Source organism: Phocoena phocoena, chromosome 1 (assembly GCF_963924675.1).
Source record: "Phocoena phocoena chromosome 1, mPhoPho1.1, whole genome shotgun sequence".
Lineage (NCBI taxonomy): Eukaryota > Metazoa > Chordata > Mammalia > Artiodactyla > Phocoenidae > Phocoena > Phocoena phocoena.
In genome coordinates, this window is record NC_089219.1 from 61,576,259 (window position 1) to 61,594,605 (window position 18,347).

Here is an 18,347-nt window from a genome sequence, read left to right on the forward strand (position 1 = left end):
AATAATGTGGAAACAAACTAGAATGTTAAAAGGGCCTAAAAAGGAAGAGATGAGAGATATTACTCCCACAGTCTGTGCCTATAAATAATAAGATTTGGCAATTAATAACTTGTGGGGATAAAGGAAGCAAAGGTGATTGAAGATGAGCAAATTCTTGAGCTTAAGTGACCGATAGACTGGTAGAGTCTTAACCAACTTAAGAAGACTTGGGAGAAAACTCTCATTCAGAGAAATTGTTTTTCCTTAAATTTTATCATTTAACTATTTTACCAGATCCTTAGTTCAAATTTCTTATACTCTTTTTCTCCAACTCTCCTTTCCCAATGCTGTGGAAGATCATTCTCAGTAGAAGGTGGATCTGTCAGGGAAGAAAGAACCAAGACTAAGGTGGAATAGTTAAATTGTGTCTCTCTCAGTGAACTCAGTAACCAGAGAAAGCAACAGAAGATTTTCTGTTATTCAAACCTGACAGCTTGGTGTAAGGAGTGATAGTAGCTAGGAGAATGACAGGTCTGGGACTTCTGGGAAGCCTAAGTCTACATAGCTTTTAAAGTAGGAGCTATTCTGTGTGCTCATTTCCATCACTATTCTTTCTTTTTCTCTAGATGTCTTTCCTATCACTGACATAAGGAATGGCTTATTCCATTTTTGAAATAAGTTATTCGTTTAACCAGGTATTTACAGGGATATGGCAAAGAACATTTAGATGCTCTAGGACAAGCACTCCCATTACATTCACTTGTCCTGGTTTTGAGATAATAATTCCAATTGCTTATTTTAATTTTTGAGACAGTTTGCTTGGATAACAGTTCAGGCATTGCTGGTTTTGCCTATCTATATCAATTCTTACTGAATGGATTTATGTCTGTTTTAGCATAACGTCTTTAGTAGAGGCTTTCATTTAATACTTTTTGGCAATATTTTACCTACAAATGTGTCCAAAAGCATAAGACAGTTCATTAAGCTTGTTTATATTGTTTTCTCCAATGAAATCACTTTGACAAATGTTTTTTGTTTTCGTTTTTTTCTGCCACACTGCACAGTTTGTGAGATCTTAGTTCCCTGACCAGGAACTGAACCTGGGCCCTCAGCAATGAAAGCATGAAGTCTTAACCCCTGGACCACCAGGGAATTCCCGACAAAGGTTTTGGCTTAAATTTGTACTTTCCTGGCCTTTATAGCTTCCTGTGTGGCACTAACAAGAAACAGAAGTAATAGTACCTTATATTTCTAAACCACTTTAAAATTTACAAGGTACATTTACATCTATTTTATATCCATTTGCTTACTCCATCACACTGTGAGTGAGGTGTTACTACTTCCATTTTTCAGAGGAAGAAACGTAGGCTCAAGGACATGAATAGTGATATAGTCAGGACTTCAAATCAGATCTTCTAATGCTAGATTCAAATTTGTGGACTGAATAAAGCAGAGTGCCCTCCCCTACTGTGGGTGGGCATCATCCAACCTATTGAGTGTCTCAGTAGAACAAAATGATGGAGAAATGGCAAATTCTCTCTCTCTGCCTGACTTAAATCTGAGACATCAGTCTTCTCCTGCCCTTTGAAACTTAGGTCATCATCACTCCTGGTTCTCAGGCCTTTGGACTCAGATTGGAATTTATACCAGCCGCTTTCCTGGGTCTCTTGTGTGTAGACTGCAGATGGTATGACTTAACCTCTATAATCACGCGAGCCTGTTCCTTATAATACATCTCATTCTTTTATTGTGCCAACTAAAAATTGACACTTGCCATCTGCCTCGACAAGGATTAAGCCACTAGCTGCTGCAGCCACTGACCTTCAACACACCCTGAAAGCAGTTCAGGGTAGAGATCAGGGATGAGGCACTCTGTGGTCTAGGGAAAGCTGACAGAACAGGCCTTCAGGTAGTTAGATATTTCAGGAGAAGATTTTATGAGCCCAAATTCTTGTATCTCCTCACATCTAGAAAAGCACTAAAATCATTAATGGAGACATCTGCTCCTCGTGACTAGAAGTAACCTTCACAAGACTAGCAGCAACTTTCTGCCAAAATGTGTGCTTGATTGCATGTATCCCCCTTCACCAAAATCACATATATACTGACCTTGCCCCCTGCTTCTTTGGACCAGTTCCTCAGAGCTATCTAAAACGCTGTCTCCCAGGCTATAGTCCTCACTTTGCCTCAAATAAAACTTAAGTCACAACTCTCACATTGTGCATTTTTTTTTCAGTCGACAGTTGGTTCAGTTTCTCTGGAGAACCCTGAATAATACAATGTCCTTTTTGCAGTGCTTCTGTCCTTATCACCTTTTACATCTAGCTATAGAATTTCCTGTTATCCCTCAACTGTTAATCAGGAACTATATTCTTGCCAGGTGAGAATTTATCTGTATACTGAGTACATACACTTTATCATTAGACACCATCAACAATTTTCATAATTATCAGGTTAATTTAGTACCTGGAACAAAAGTATATTCAGGAGTTAACTTATGGCATAAGATTTACCTTTTATGTTTTTTTTTTCATTTGCTTTAGCCAATATCACCACCCTGTGTGAATAGAATTCAGTGAATAGCCAGTGCAATTTTATTATAGGCCTATTTTACATTTGACTTTTTTGTGGCACTGGTAAAAGCTGTGAAGCACAGGCCTGATCATATTGTCAAAAAGTTGGTTTTCATAGTCTAAGAATTGAGTCACTGCATATGTAATATTTTTATTAAGAGAAATAAAACTATTTTCCTGGATATGTTACATAGATCATCAGTATGTTTGGATTTTTGAAGAGATTGGTCATTGGTAAATGTATTAAAGAAAATAATCCCAAACAAAACAAAGAAAGAAAAGGCAACTCCTCTCATAGTTTAACATTTAATATCACTCAGCACACAGATAAAACACTGAAATGCAGGTGAGAACAGATGTAATGTTTGTTGATTTATTAGCAGCATGCAACTCAATCATGCAGTGGAGTCTACTGACTGAGATCAATGTGATGGAAAACACAACTCTCTTGAGGGCTGTTCTTCTAGGCTCTTCTCGTGAAAAGATATTTTTAGTCAACACTATGAAATTCAGAGAACTGGGAAAGGTAATGAGCAGAGCAGTGTACCATGTCCATTCTATCACTGAAAGAATAATGACATGAGTCAGAAAAGCTGAACTCATATACATTTAAATTCCTGAAAAATGATGGGGGGTTACAGTTATTTAATTATTTGGATGCTAACCAGTGAGCCTCTCCATATCCAACCAGATTTATGAACATAGTTAAACTTACGTGCTTCTATGGGAATTGGTGAATGACCCAGACACCATGAAAGAAGTTGGAGAAAGGGATTTATTAGTTAGGTTTCAGGATGACAAGGAGTAGGTAATTCTTACTCAGGACTATGAGAATGCTGTGAGCCAAAGGGAATGGCAAATATGAACTTTAAATCTGTAGAAGTCAGAGGAAAGAAAAGACATTAGATTTTCAGGGTCAAAATTTTTTAGCCAAAAGATCAGGAAAAAAGCAAAAGCCATTTGGGAATGAACAGGTGGTTCCTTGACAATTTCCTCATTTAGCATTGCTAGGGGATAAGATGACTGAGATTTTTCTTTATGGAACAGTGGGCACATGATGAGTGAGAAGGGTCAAGTTGGCTAAAAGGGTCAAGAGCTGAGCAGATGGTTATAGCTTATTCCTCCCTACAATAGACTTTACCGTGTATTCTGTCATTAAACATGTAACAGCAAAAAAGTTAAATGCAGTCAATTGTTTAGTTTTTCCAAAGGATTCTGAACAATGTCTAATTTTAAAAACTGAACTGGAAAATTTTGGAATTCAGTTAGTAATACAGAGCCACAGACTCAGAATGGGGGAAGAACATCAAGGTTATTTAACTGCTCTTGATACAGAGATCCTTTCTGTAGTGTTCAGGCTGAGTGACAGTCTAGCGTTTGGTTCTCTGTCGACAGGGTATGTGCTACTTTATAACAAGTCACCCCATTCCATTGTGTACAGACTTATAACTTTTGGGGGGCTTCCAAGACAAATTTTCTGATTTCTAGCAGCATTTTGATTTATGTTTGTGAAAAAGTCTCTTCTCCATCAGATGCACTCTAGCAGAACTATTAATCATGCCCCTGACCCCACCCTAAACGGGATACCAACAGGACCCATGGTAGACCCATAGTCATTCTCTTTCTTGAATTTGATTCTTGAGCAGAGTGGCAAATGTTTGGCACTGTTTTATTTCCAGCAGTGGTACCCTGACCAAACTATTTTTTCCCCTGAGACTCTGCCTGAATTTCCTGCTTTCTCATTTTCTGAACGAATCTGCCCTGTTTTTTCTTGTTTCCAAAATCGATTCTCCAGCTTCCTGTTCTCCAGCTTCCTGCCTATTCTTGTATGACAGTCAACTGGGGAGCTCATTAAAAACGATTCCCGGACCTTACCCCCTCAAGTATGTAATTTAGTAATATGGGATGAGAGTACAGGAAGTTAAATTTATAACACACTCCAGGTGACATTGACGCAGTCAGACTATGGGCTGACTTTTGGGAACCACTGTTCAGATGATATAACTCAAATGTAAATTTTCACTTTAATAGAAAATTTCTAAAAATGGAAAAGGCTTACCGACCAACTCATAAATGAATGAATCCCAGTTTTTTCATTCATTCAATAATTCAACAAAGAGACATTGAACATCTATCTGTACTATGTCAGGCACCATGATGAGCCTTGGGATTCTAATATCATTAAGATTACGTGAAACTTACTATTTGTGGGCACTGAGGCACTGAAAAGGGAGCCAGGAGTACATATCTGGATTTCCAGATCCTACATTCAGTACATATCACCAATAATCTGCAAAAGAAATGGACAAGCATTTGTTTCTATATTTCTACCATATTCTGACCATATTCTACCATATTCTATATTTCTGACCTATATTCCTCAAAAATATAACAGTGTAGATTTTTAATTCTAGATATGTTCCTTTATGTATGTAAAAAAATTCTAAGTAAAACCAGAAATCTCAGCTCTAAATAATTAGTCTTAGGCATAATAATAAAATTAAACCATATCCATCTTCTGCCAGGTTTAATAAAACAAGAATTTCTTCTTTTACTGTTCTACTGAATTGCCTCACAGTTACATACATAATGTACAATTAAAAACAACTTTAGTTGAAACAGGATATGAAAATGTTCAGAGGCTCCTTCTTTTAGCTAAAAACAAAAATAACTCTTATGTAAAATACTTGCTGTTAAATTAGGACCATATTTCATATTTTTTGGATGATTCTAAATCAGCAGTCTTAAGTAAATTTTGAAAACTTATATCCCTTCTCAGAAACTTTTGTTGACCTCAAAAATTTCTCATCATAAGTCTAAATATTTCTAAAATATATAGTTTACAGAAAATTATGAACATCGACATAAAAATTTCATCATTGTTTGAAATGTATCCATTTTGATTCCTGCCATATACAAATACTTGAACAAACTCATTTTAATAGTCAGAAGTTCTTCATTTATTTTTTTCTCTCTGAAATTCTATTTCCATATCACTTTTCCAAAATTTTATCCTATTTTAATATATTCTTTCTGCCTAAAAGTCTTTTAGTGATCACTTTTCCCTGCCATAAAAATATGTATGTACATTGAAAAGTAATTAAAAATTTTGTGACAGACTCCAATGATTAAAATTTCTTCTGAATTGGATTTTCATCACACTTTTTAATACAAAATTAACCGAAACAGCATAAATAATTGTACCTTTAGATAATAAACATAAAGATAAGAATTATTAGAAATGTGTCCATTATTCAGATAGTAGGGTTATTTTTTGTTCAATAAATAAACATATGTATGAGTGGATTCAAATTACACGTTAGGATGAGACAAATCTCAGTATCAATCTATTCTATTTTTGTTTTTATGGTTGTAAGATCTGAGAAAACATACTCCCATAAATAAGTAGATGAGAATGGAGTTTTGTTTTAGCAATGTCTCTCAAACATTTGAACTCCTTCTAAGTTATATGCCAAAATCACATAGTTATCTATCATCAAAAATTATTTTTAATGATCTACCAGCTGTCATTTTAATTAGGTCTTCCTTCAGTTTTGTTAAAGGCAAAGAATTGAAACCAGTTCCAGATTTTATGATTCAGTTATTAGTCATTTACTTTCTCAACACAAACACTAATATTTTGAATTGTCCTATTTGAAAATCTGGAGATTTTTGCCCTCAGGTTCAATGTGCCATTGTAAGAAGGTAAAATGAGTAATAGGCTCACCTCTCTTTTTGCAAACAACTGGCATGAATATTCTCAGGCAATCAAATTTTGGAAAGAGTACATGTGAAGCATAGGATCTGGAAATTATTTCCTTAAAACTGTTTTTCCTAAAGCACACATATCCCAGTTTGAAGTCTGCGGGCCTAAGCATGTCTCCTTTTAAAGATAGTTGCTGGTTATTTAACATTATGTTAATGTAGATTTGTCTATATTGGAACAAAGAGACCTCTGGTGGATTGTATATTCCAGAATAGCTGCAAAACATTCCCTGTCCCATATGCTCTTCTTACAATGTGACATTGACACTCCTGCCATTGAGAAGTGGTGATCTATTTTCTCTTCCTTTGGATTTTAGGGGAATTGTGACTGTGGGGGGGAATAATGCTATGTGATTTCTGAGGCTGGGTCATAAAAGGTGATAAAGCTTCTGCCTGTCCAGTTAGGATGCTCACTCTTAAAACCCAACTGCTATGCTGTGAGGAAGCCAGAACACATGGAATGGCTGTGAATAGGTAAATATTTCAGCTGACAGCCTCATTTGAGGTCCTGGACAGCAGCCAGCATCAACTGCCACATGTGTGTTTGAGGAAGCCTTTGCGATTACTCTAGCTTCAGCCGCCCTAGTCATCTGAATATGACTGCATGGGAGACATGGAGCAAGAGCCCCAGAACTAAGATACTGATAAAATTATCACCATTCCTTTAAGTCACTCTGTTTTAGGCTGATTCATTATGTAGTGTTGAATGAATTTGATACTAACAGAATACTTAGTAAACAAAATAAATTGACTTCCACTCAATTCAAAATGTATAGTTTTACCTGATTTGGGCTTAAATTTATCTTTGCATATTATTGAAATCGAAAAGTATATTAGTAGTGCATAAAGGTTGCAAGGAATATATTAAACAGTTAATGTTTAATTTCATTAAAGAAAATGTAGATTGATTTTCATACGTTCCAATTTATTATTGATTAGAGTACTGCAGATATATGAAATTACCCAAACTCCTTATCGTTTATTCTTAAAATTTTAATGATTATTCTCAAAGTAATACTTATCCTTAAATTTAAAAGCCAAACAGTACTACAAGCCTAAAAACAAACAAATAAGTATAAGCAAACCCCTGTCCCCTTCTCATTTTCTTCAAGCAAACCTTTTCAATCTCTTTTAGCTGTTTAATCTGGTATTTGCCCCCCAATTTCTGGTACCATACTTTATTGCTAGTTCTGTTTATTTTTGTTTTGAATTTTTGAAAGCATCTATTAGCTTCCTTCTCTAGAAGTTTAGGATTATCTCTTTTACACTGCCTCCTCAACCCTAATTTCAATGCATACACCTATTTCTCCTCCTATTCTCCCATGCTTTTCTGATACATTAATACTTAACAATTTAAATTTGTATTGTACTATGATTACATTCCTTCTCTCCTGTTCACAAGTTTTTGTTACATCATTTGGTTTGTCTTCTAGGTCGCTATGACTATTTTAGCCCCAGACCTTCTCAAAGAACTATAAAACAGCTTTCAGTAAAGTTTATGCCTCCCTCCCTCTCCCCTTCCACTCTCTTTTTTTTTTTTTTTTTCTTGGAATCCACTATCCTCCTATACAAATCTGGAGTCATTGCACTCTAGGCCAAAGACCCTAACTGACATTCTAGGCTGTCACTGCCTGGCATTTTTTCTTTCTTTCTTTCTTTCTTTCTTTCTTTCTTTCTTTTTTCCTTGCTTCCTTCCTTCTTTCCTTCCTTTCTTTCTTTCTTTTCTTTCTTTCTTTCTTTCTTTCTTTCTTCCTTTCTTCCTTTCTTTCTCTTTCTTTCTTTCTTTCTCTTTCTTTCTTTCTTTCTTTTCTTTCTTTCTTTCTTTCTTTCTTTCTTTCTTTCTTTCTTTCTTTCTTTCTTTCTTTCTTTTCTTTCTTTCTTTCTTTCTTTTTCTTTCTTTTCTTTTTCTTTCTTTCTTTTCCCCCTGTATTGAATTCCTTGTTTCTCAGATTTTATGTCTTCCCATTACTTGGTCTATTTCTTTGTCTTGATGGAGCACATTTTCTAGGATTTTTTTTTAAACAAAGGCCTGCATATAAGATAAAAATTTTGAATATCTTACATACTGAAGATATTTTAATACTACCTTGGCATTTGATTGAAGTATAGCTGAGGATAGAGTTTTAGGTTATGAATAACTTCCCTAAAAAATTTAGAAAGCATAGCTTTGTTGATTTCTGTTGATTTGTTACAATTTTTAAGTCTTAAGCTACTTGAATTTCTGATTTTTTTTAATATATTCCTGACCTTTTTGATGATTTGCTGCTTGAATCCTTTGCTTCAGCTTTCTGAGCTCCGCTAATCAGATTTCACTAGTCCATGTCCTTTCCATCTTACAAAATTATGTTTTTATCTCTTGTCTACTGTCCCTCCTATCTCATTCCCTGTTTCATTTTCTTTGTCCTTGTGATTATGTACATTGTTTTTTCATTCACTCTTATTTTAGTGGTATTCAGGATTGAATGTATGTGTTTAATCCATCAAGTTTAACCTGAATTCTGTAACTTTTTAATGTTTTTCACTTCAGAGATCTACTAATTCTGCCCTCTGTAAGTTATTTTTAAATTGTACAGTTTTACAGCATTTATCAAATGTGCAGATACTATATGAAAATTAACTATATATATATATATATATATATATATATATATCTTTGTTGTTTTCCCTTGATTCATTAGTACTAAAAGAGATAGAGAAGGTGTATTATTAAGTGTTGCTTCAGGAAAACTAGGGAAACATATAAGGAATTGGTTATGAAATTGGAAGGGTGTGAAGAGGGGAAGGTGAGGTTACCCACCTACCACCTGTCTGGCTGGAGGAGCAGCAGAGGAAGCAAGGTTACCCAGAGCCCAGGATTGCTGTGCTGAGGAGCCTGCTGAGGTTCTGCTGTTGCTTGGCTGCCGCTGCACCTGTCACTGCCCTTTGCAGGCAGCGAGGAGCCCATATCCCCACTGATGCTGCAGGAACCCAGGAGCCTACAGTCTCCTGCTACAGAAGCTGCAGCTGCTGCTCCTGGAGCTGGAGCCAGAAGCATCAGACAGCTGAGGCTGACGGGGCACCACCTCTGCCGCTGCTGTGGAATGGTGCTGCCTGAGCAGGACTCCAGAGCCTGCACCTACCCCTGCCCCTCTTGCTGATGCAGAAAAAAACCACACAGATTTCTCTTTCCCTCTTGCCTTTGAGTCCCCCAACAGTGCGTTTCATTGGCAGAATCTCACTAGAAAGCAGCTGGAAAGGAAATCTGTGAGATGTAGTTTACAGCCTCCCAGCCAACCTGTGATTCAGAGGAGATTCCAGAAGGCTGGGAATAATGCCAAATGACAGATAGCCAGCCCAAAGGGTTTAAAAGGAAACTCAGTAACTGACTTGTGAATATTATCATTTCTCTGGGTAGGCATATCTATCTGGCACATCCTCTGACTGTGATACACATCTATAAATATATATACATATTTTTTAATAGTCAGAGGCCTTTGAGAATAAAATCAGAACTGCTTGAAGCAAAGAGGTTTGATAATTTTCCAACTGTGAAGAAAACTTTAATGATTATGATATTTCATTGATTATTTTGGCATTTCCAGAGTTTATCTTATATATTGCTGTTTTTGCTGACATTTTACAGAATTTGGAGCAAGTATACAAATTTAATAGTTTGTTAAATGAGATTTTTTCCTGTTGTCTCGGATTTTCAGTTAAGGCCAAAAACTGAGAACAAGAGATGTTAAATTCCTCATATTCTAAAGACTGCTGTGAAGATGGCCAAAATTAGGTTCAGAAACTACCCCCAGGGCCAGCTAAGAGAGAGCAGGACTGGACCTGTTGCCACCAGCCGACCCACTCCCTTCCACTTTTCCTTTCTCTGCCCTGGATGCACCTGACTAGAAAAAACAACTAGACTATTCCCCACCCCTCACCCCCACCCCCAGCTTTTAGCTTTTCTAGTAAAATGAGTATGATCTGTCATGTGAATCTGCCTATTTTTGTTTCTAAAATTGAAGATGAAGGAATTTCTGTTTGACTGGTCAACACAAATCATGGAAAATAAAAGGATGTCTGTCTCTCGGGTTCCCGTGCTCCTACTGTCAGATATGAGGAGTTCAACTCTGCTCTCCAACTGTTCACTCATGTTTTGAAAAGTCAAATGGAGGACACATTCATGACAGAATATAATATTCTTATTTACTTGATCTTATGCCTTCTAGGCAGAGCTATTCAGAATAAAGGAATGGATGCTGTTGATGTCAATATGATACTTGGATGGCATTTGGCAAGAGAACTCAAGAGTATCCAAATCCTTCCCTGTCTTGGTCATTCCTCCTTGAGAATGCCTCAAAGAAAGCGTGTGTGCAGGATACATTGACCAGCAGAGCATAGTGACATCACGTTGGAATGACTTCTGGGACTTCTCTCCCAAACTTAAAGCAGAGCCAGTGGGAGTCAACCAGAGTTCCACAAAAGTTCCCTCATTTGTATCTACTGGAATGGCTTCAGTGGTGTGGAAGCAAAGAAGGCCGAAAGTCTTGTTCTGACCATTTCTACCACAATATCCATTTCACATTTGGATCTATCTCATGTGGTGAAAATTCACTCACCAGTGCCAAGGTGTGAGACATAAGGACAGCTGAAGACAGAGAGTCTGTCCCAATGTCTTAATGTGCCCTGCCTGGGCCCTCTTGACTTGCTGCCTTGTGGAAGAGAAAGAGCAGATGAAGAGAAAAAGAAAAAGAAGGGAGAGAAGAGAGAGGGAGGACCAAGCTTTCCCTTGGGGAGAACAGGTCCTAAGCTTAGCCTTACTTCATCAGGTCAGAGAGTCAAGACAGACAAAAATGGAGGGAAGAGTTAGCCATCATTTTTCTTCCCTTATTACCATCGTAACATCTTAGGAGGAAGAGAACTGGAAGGGTAAGGCTTCACACATTGTGTGACCTTGACCTCTATAAACAGTACACTGTGATCTAATTCAGAGACCAGAGTCTGATCATCCAGATCAACAATGGGTTGAGTTGGGCTTTGGGGGACAGCAGGAGTGAATAAAGCCTAGAATTCCTCAGAGAGGCCAGCAGGACCATTATTTTGATGTCAGCCTTTGAAGTGGTCACTGTGCATAATTCAAAATTTCGAGGTCTCAGGTCCTCATGTTTTAGTGAAGAGCAAGTCTAAATTATACTTGCTGTGTAAAAATTTTACTGATGGCCCTGGTATTGCCTTATCGTCTCATCTGCTGAGGCATTTTTTATCTGCCTTGTTGATTTTCTCTTGTTGAAAGTATAAAGTACGTTCTAGACTTTGTAGTGTATCTTTTCAAGGTTTGGCCCTGTGTTCTCAACTGGGCAGGTGCTGCTTTGGGGCAGGTGCCTTGTCATTTACCTCATTGTATTTCCAGGATCCAACCTAGTGTTTGGAATTGAGTAGGCACTCCATAGATGTTTGATGATGATGAAGTTGCTTGGTGTTTGGAGGACATTATTCAGGTTCATTAAGGCTTTACCAGCCCTTTTTAAAAAATGAAAACTATTTTCAAATCTCTATTTTGAAAGTTTTTCTCAGTATTTCTCTTTCCTAAAAATTGATTTAGCATTTTCAGTACAGCTTGACAGACTAGATTTATTTTTTGCCTTTGTACTTATTCTTTTAGAAGAACATACATATATAAAGAAAATATATTTGGCAGAAGATATATGTGAGGAACTGCAGAGACAGAAGCCATGTCTGTAGAACTAAAGTGGTACCCAAGGGAAGAGCAATAGAAAACTCTTGCTTTGGAGTGACTCAGTGCAGGTGGTTGAAATAGGAAGCTGGGACCAATCCTAGAAGGAAAGGTTGAATTGTTTTTCCATTTTCACTGTTCCCTTTTCCAGTGATCTTTCTCAGATCAAAATGATGATTATAATGAGAAAATATAAATGGGAAATATAATGAGAATTGATTATTCTTTCTTGCGAGTCAACATGCTAAGTTATGTATTATGTCAGCTCATTTAATCCACACAACTACTCTATAAAGAACATAGTGTTATTATCTGTAATTAATAAACTAGAAAACTGAGGCTCAGAGGATTTGAGCAATTTGCCTAAATCCCACCACCAGTAATGGCAGAGCTTTGAGACAGACACACCCTAGTCTTGCCCATGACCTTGACCACCATACTCCGCTGTCTCCTGAAGGCTAAGAAGTGTTCTTGGGAACAGAAACAAAGGAAACTTGGGAGAACAGGGATGGCCTACTCCTCAGACAACTTTTGGGAAGTTACCCAAACCATCAGAAATTTGAGCTGCATATTTTATGAAGGTGGCAATCAAGCCAGTTGAAGGTTTACTTAGAGTTTTGGACTGACGCTTTCACAGAGATTTAAAAGTAACTGAGAGACAGTTTAGTTTGAACTTTGAGATTGACATGTTTTGCTTACTGTTCTGCACGATAGTCATTTTCTGCTGAAAAGAATGATTTACTTTTATAAAAGAATGATCTGTGATTGGCTTATTGTCAGAAACAAATAAAAAAGTTATAATAAACAAGACAGGTTATTTTGAAGGTGGTGAAAACCTGGAATCAGGTGCAGTATTAGCTTTTTGGTATATGTATATAATTTCATTTACCTTGTCTAGAGCATCCATTTTTGTGTGTTTTTTGAAGTAACGAATGGAGTTATTTTAACTGAGTTCTAATGTGGTGAGTGCCAGGTGAGAAATTCAATTGAAATGCTGTCACAAGATCCTTTTGTTTTACTGGCAGGAGGTGTCATGTTCTTGTGAATCCCGATACATGGAGTGTGAACTGATAAATAGTTTGGAGATGAAATTGTCAGTCACCATTACCACACTCAAGCAAATTATTTTTTCTGGTAGCTTACACTACCATGAAATTTAAGTTCTGGAGTGTGAGGCAAGTAGAAGGTAAAAACAGTATGGACGTGACCATAAGCTGGAAAAGTGCTTAGGTTAGAAAAGTAATATTCCAAAGGGGCTTAAATATAGGGAGAAAGACTTGCTGCTACTTCTGAGACTGAGAGGAGGAAGGAAGCCAGGAAGAGGGGCAAGATCAGAGGTGGATCTACCTTGAAGCTAAGGAAACTTAATCTTTAGGGTCCCTTCCATGATGAAGATCATTCCAGTGAATGCAATCTGCCATATACTTTTGTAAAAGTTGTACAAGATATATAACAGCAATCAATTAAGTTTGCTGTCTTTTTCCACTCTTACTTCTCTTCCATTACACTTCTACTTTTGGATGGTTTTAGAATGACCCCAGACGTTGTTTGAAGAAAACTTGAGTGGAGAATATGTTTTGTTTTAGTGTAATGGAATATATTTATGTGATCCACACCATTACTTCCCATACATTTAAGTTAATGTTTCCTCATTCTGGCATAAGAATAGCTTCCAGAAATACACCTCTTACCCACTCTGCCAACTTGATTGATGCTATGATTCACAGGTATGTGGCCAAAATGATGTGAATATGCTTAAGGTACCCAGTATCTAAAATATGTGTGCAGTGGAACAAAACAAGATTTAAAATATATGGAGCCAGAAACCAGTCTGTAGACAATTTTTCTAATCATCAGATGTGTAAAACTGTAATTGGGGGATTTGGTTCCTATCAATATTCTCACCTGTCAGGAATATAGTTAACAATACAGTGTGTAAATTAATCAGATGTATTTTGCTTTTTTTCTGGTGGAAATTGTGTGAAAGAGAATTTGTCAGGACTTCTGTAGGGCAAATCTATAGTGGTTCTACAAGTATTGATTATATCTGTAATAGCTTCAGATAAAAGAAACTTTAGAAGAGAGGGTATCATTTATTTAATACCGCATAACAAACCTCCCAAAACTTACTGCCTTAAAACAAAAAATCATTGTTCTGTGGTTGGCAACTTAGCCTGGGCCTTTCTGAGGTGGCTCATCTTGCTCTCTGTGGTGTTTGCTAGGCATCAACATAAGTCTAAGATCTCAGTTGGGGTGGCCAGTGCTTTTTCTTCTCCCTACAAGTTATTGCATCCTCTATAAAGCACCAAGGTTAGTTCATGTTCACAGAGTGAGCATAAGCAAGGAATCTTGAGGCCTGGGATAATAACTCAACACAGTGTCACTGCTGCTGTATTCTATTAATCAAAGAAAGTCACAAGTCCAGCCCAGGTTCCAGGAGTGGGAAAATAGACACCACTCGTTGTGGGTGTTGCTGCAAAGAATTTATGATCACTTTTTATACTCTACCATATAGGATTTCCCAATTTGACACAAATCTTCAACATTTACATAACAACACTAAGTTGTGAATCTGAAAGAAATTACTAAGCTATCAGTAATTTTAAAATGAAGTCAACTGTGCTGAATTACCATTCTGTCCTCCCTCTTTAAAATGATATTGGAAAATTATTGTCACATGAAAAGGCAATCAGAGAGTGTGGAGCCAAAGTGGGCATGGAGAGAAGGATCAATGGAATGTGTCTTTGAGATCCAGTTGAATTTACATTTGGTTTATATGACCCAGATGTCACAGTACTATGCTTGGGAGCTTATAAGGCCTTGGTGTGAATAAGTTAACATCACTTAACAGTTGAGAGATTTGGGGAAAGTTACCTCTTCTTTCCTTGATAATCAGTTTTTCATCTGATTGAAATGATAATAGTCATTTTCTGCTGAAGAGAATGATTTACTTGTATAAAAGAATGACCTGTGATTGGCTTATTGTCAGAAACCAATTTAAAAAAAATAAACCAAGACATCATTTTGAAGGTGGTGAAAACATGGAATCAGGTGTAGTATTAGCTTCTTTGTATATGTATATAGTTTTGTTTACCTTGTCTAGAACTTTTTTCATATTTTTATGGATATTAATGTATTAAATAATGTATTAAAGTATTTAATAATCTTCTGGTACGTACTAGGCAGACAGAGATACATTTTTATTCAACCTGCCTGTGTCCCAGGTTCTGTTCTAGGAACTGGGGTTATAGTGGTGAATAAGACAAAATTCCTACCTTCAAGAAGGTTCCATTTTAGTTATACAGCAGAAATTAACACAACATTGTAAATCAACTTATACTTCAATAAAATTAGAAAAAAAAAGTTTCCATTTTAGTGAGATGCTTATTTCTAGTAAGAAACTGATTTACTCTTGAGGAGTGCATATTCTAGACCTCAACAAAATTTAATTCCCTTTCTTAGCATAAAGACATGAATAAAAATATGAGGAAAACTACTTGGAGCAATAGTCTATGGAGATTTTGTACATTTCCTACTTAAAAGTGCTCATTAATTGATCAAAAAGAGTTTAAGGAGAGGACTTGCTGGGAGTTCACATATAATGAACTTGCCCAAACTGTAAATGGAGGCTAAATTATTTAGAATTACTCTAATCCAGTTAGCTGGGAAAATTGGGTCTCTCTCTATCACATTTAAAAGAAAGTTCTTATCTAAAGCAAGTTGTTCTCTTGTTTCTTTAGTATCCTGGAGAATTAAAAGAAAATCTAATTTAGGAAAGATTTTCTGTCTTAAAAAAAAACCTCAATACATTGAAAAGGCAACATTAAAAATGTATTCCCTATCTGAATCACAATTTTATTGAAAATATCAAATGATGAGCTTGTATGCATTTTCTTTAACCATTTACTCTTTCTCTAGAAATAACATTATAATATGCATTAAGCTTATTAATTAATTTTTCTCCTAGAGATGAATAAATTATCCTTATGAAGTTGCCTGGCTGAGGAGGGGAAACCCTCAATTTTATATTGAAGTTACAATTTCAAGGGAGAGCTCATTTTAAATCTTGTCTATCTTTAAACTTTGGCAATTGGTTTTGTGCTTGTGATTAAATATAGTGTTTCCGAAAACACTAGAAATACTGAGGAAACAGGTCAACCTCTCATTCTATTTTTAATTTAGCTGTAAAGCCTATCAATGTTCTAAGGTTTTAAAACTTATATTTTCTTGGGTTTTATAACATGAATTAAAAGTGATGTTGGGCACAGTGTTTGTCTACACATGTCTGGGAGGATGTGGAATGTTGGCTTATTGACTGATATGGGATGTTAAAAAATACAACTTATAATTAGAAAAACCCATTAGCAAATGGTGTCTCTACAGCCACATGTAAATTAATGAAGTTAGAACACACCCTCTCACCATACACAAAAATAAACTCAAAATGCCTTAAAGACTTAGACATAAGACGTGACACTGTAAAACTCCTAGAAGATATCATAGGCAGAACATTCTTTGAATGTAGAGAATGGACTTGAGGACACAGGGAGGGGGAAGGGTAAACTGGGATGAAGTGAGAGAGTGGCATGGGCTAATACATACTACTAAATGTAAAATAGATAGCTAGTGGGAAGCAGCCACATAGCACAGGGAGATCAGCTTGGTGCTTTGTGACCACCTAGAGGGGTGGGATAGGGAGGGTGGGAGGGAGACACAAGAGGGAGAAGATGTGGGGATACATGTATATGTATAGCTGATTCACTTTGTTATACAGCAGAAACTAACACACCATTATAAAGCAATTATACTCCAATAAAGATGTTTTTTTAAAAAAATTCTTTGACATAAATTGTACCAATGCTTTCTTAGGTCAGTCTCCCAAGGGATTAGAAATAAAAACAAAAATAAACAAATGGGACCTAATCAAACTTACAAGCTTGTGCACAGCAAAGGAAACCATCAACAAAACAAAAAGACAACCTACAAAATGGGAGAAAAATATTTGCAAACAATGCAACCAACAAGGGCTTAATTTCCAAAATATACAAACATCTCATACCACTCAACAACAAAAAAACAAACAACCCAATTGAAAAATGGGCAGAAGACCTAAATAGACATTTCTCCAAAGAAGAAACACTGATGGCCAATAGGCACATGAAAAGATGCTCCACATCACTAATTATTAGAGAAATGCAAATTGAAACTGCAATGAGGTATCACCTCACACCAGTCAGAATGGCCATCATTAAAAAGTCTACAAATAACAAATGCTGGAGAGGGTGTGGAGAAAATGGAACCCTCCTACACTGTTGGTTGGAATGTAAGTTGTTGCAGTTACTGTGGAAAACAGTATGGAGGTTCCTCAGAAAATGAAAAATAGAATTACCGTGTGATCTAGCAATCCTACTCCTGGGCATATATCCAGACAAAACTATAATTCAAAAAGATACATGCACCCCTATGTTCATAGCAGCAATATTCACAATAGCCAAAACATGGAAACAACCTAAATGCCCATCAACAGATGAATGGATAAAGAAGATGTGGTACATATATACTATGGAATACTACTCAGCCATAAAAGTATGAAATAATGCCATTTGCAGCAACATGGATGAAACTAGAGATTATCATACTAAGTGAAGTAAGTCAGAAGAAGAAAGGCAAATACCATGTGATATCACTTATATGTGGAATCTAAAATATGACACAAATGAACCTATCTATGAATCGGAAACAGAATCATGGACATAGAGAACAGACTGGTTGTTGCCAAGGGGGAGGGGGTTCAGGGAAAGATGGAATGAGAGGTTGGGGTTAGCAGATATAAGCTTTTATGTACAGAATGGATAAACAACAAGGTCCTACTGTATAGCAGAGAACTATATTCAGTATCCTATGATAAACCATAATGGAGAAGAATAAATAAAAATGTGTATATATGTATAACTGAATCACTGCTGTACAGCAGAAATTAATACAACATTGTAAATCAACTATACTTCAATAAAAAACTGATTAAAAAAATAAAAGCTCTATGGGGCAGGACTCATATTAGTCTCAAAAAAAAGTGTCTAATAGTAGTTATTTTTGCTTATTTCACATATAGTCCAAACTTGATGTGTACTGGAATTAAATTTGTGTTTTCATTTTAAAAGCATATCTTTTTCTGTCTTTCCTATCCAGAATATGGCTTCATGATTCAGCTAAACCATTCTCCAAATTCTCCTTTGTACTATTTTTCCTACCATTTCCTTTATGAAAAAGAGTTTTTCTCCCTTTACCATTCTTAATTCATGAAGAGCTGATTCCCTCTTGCC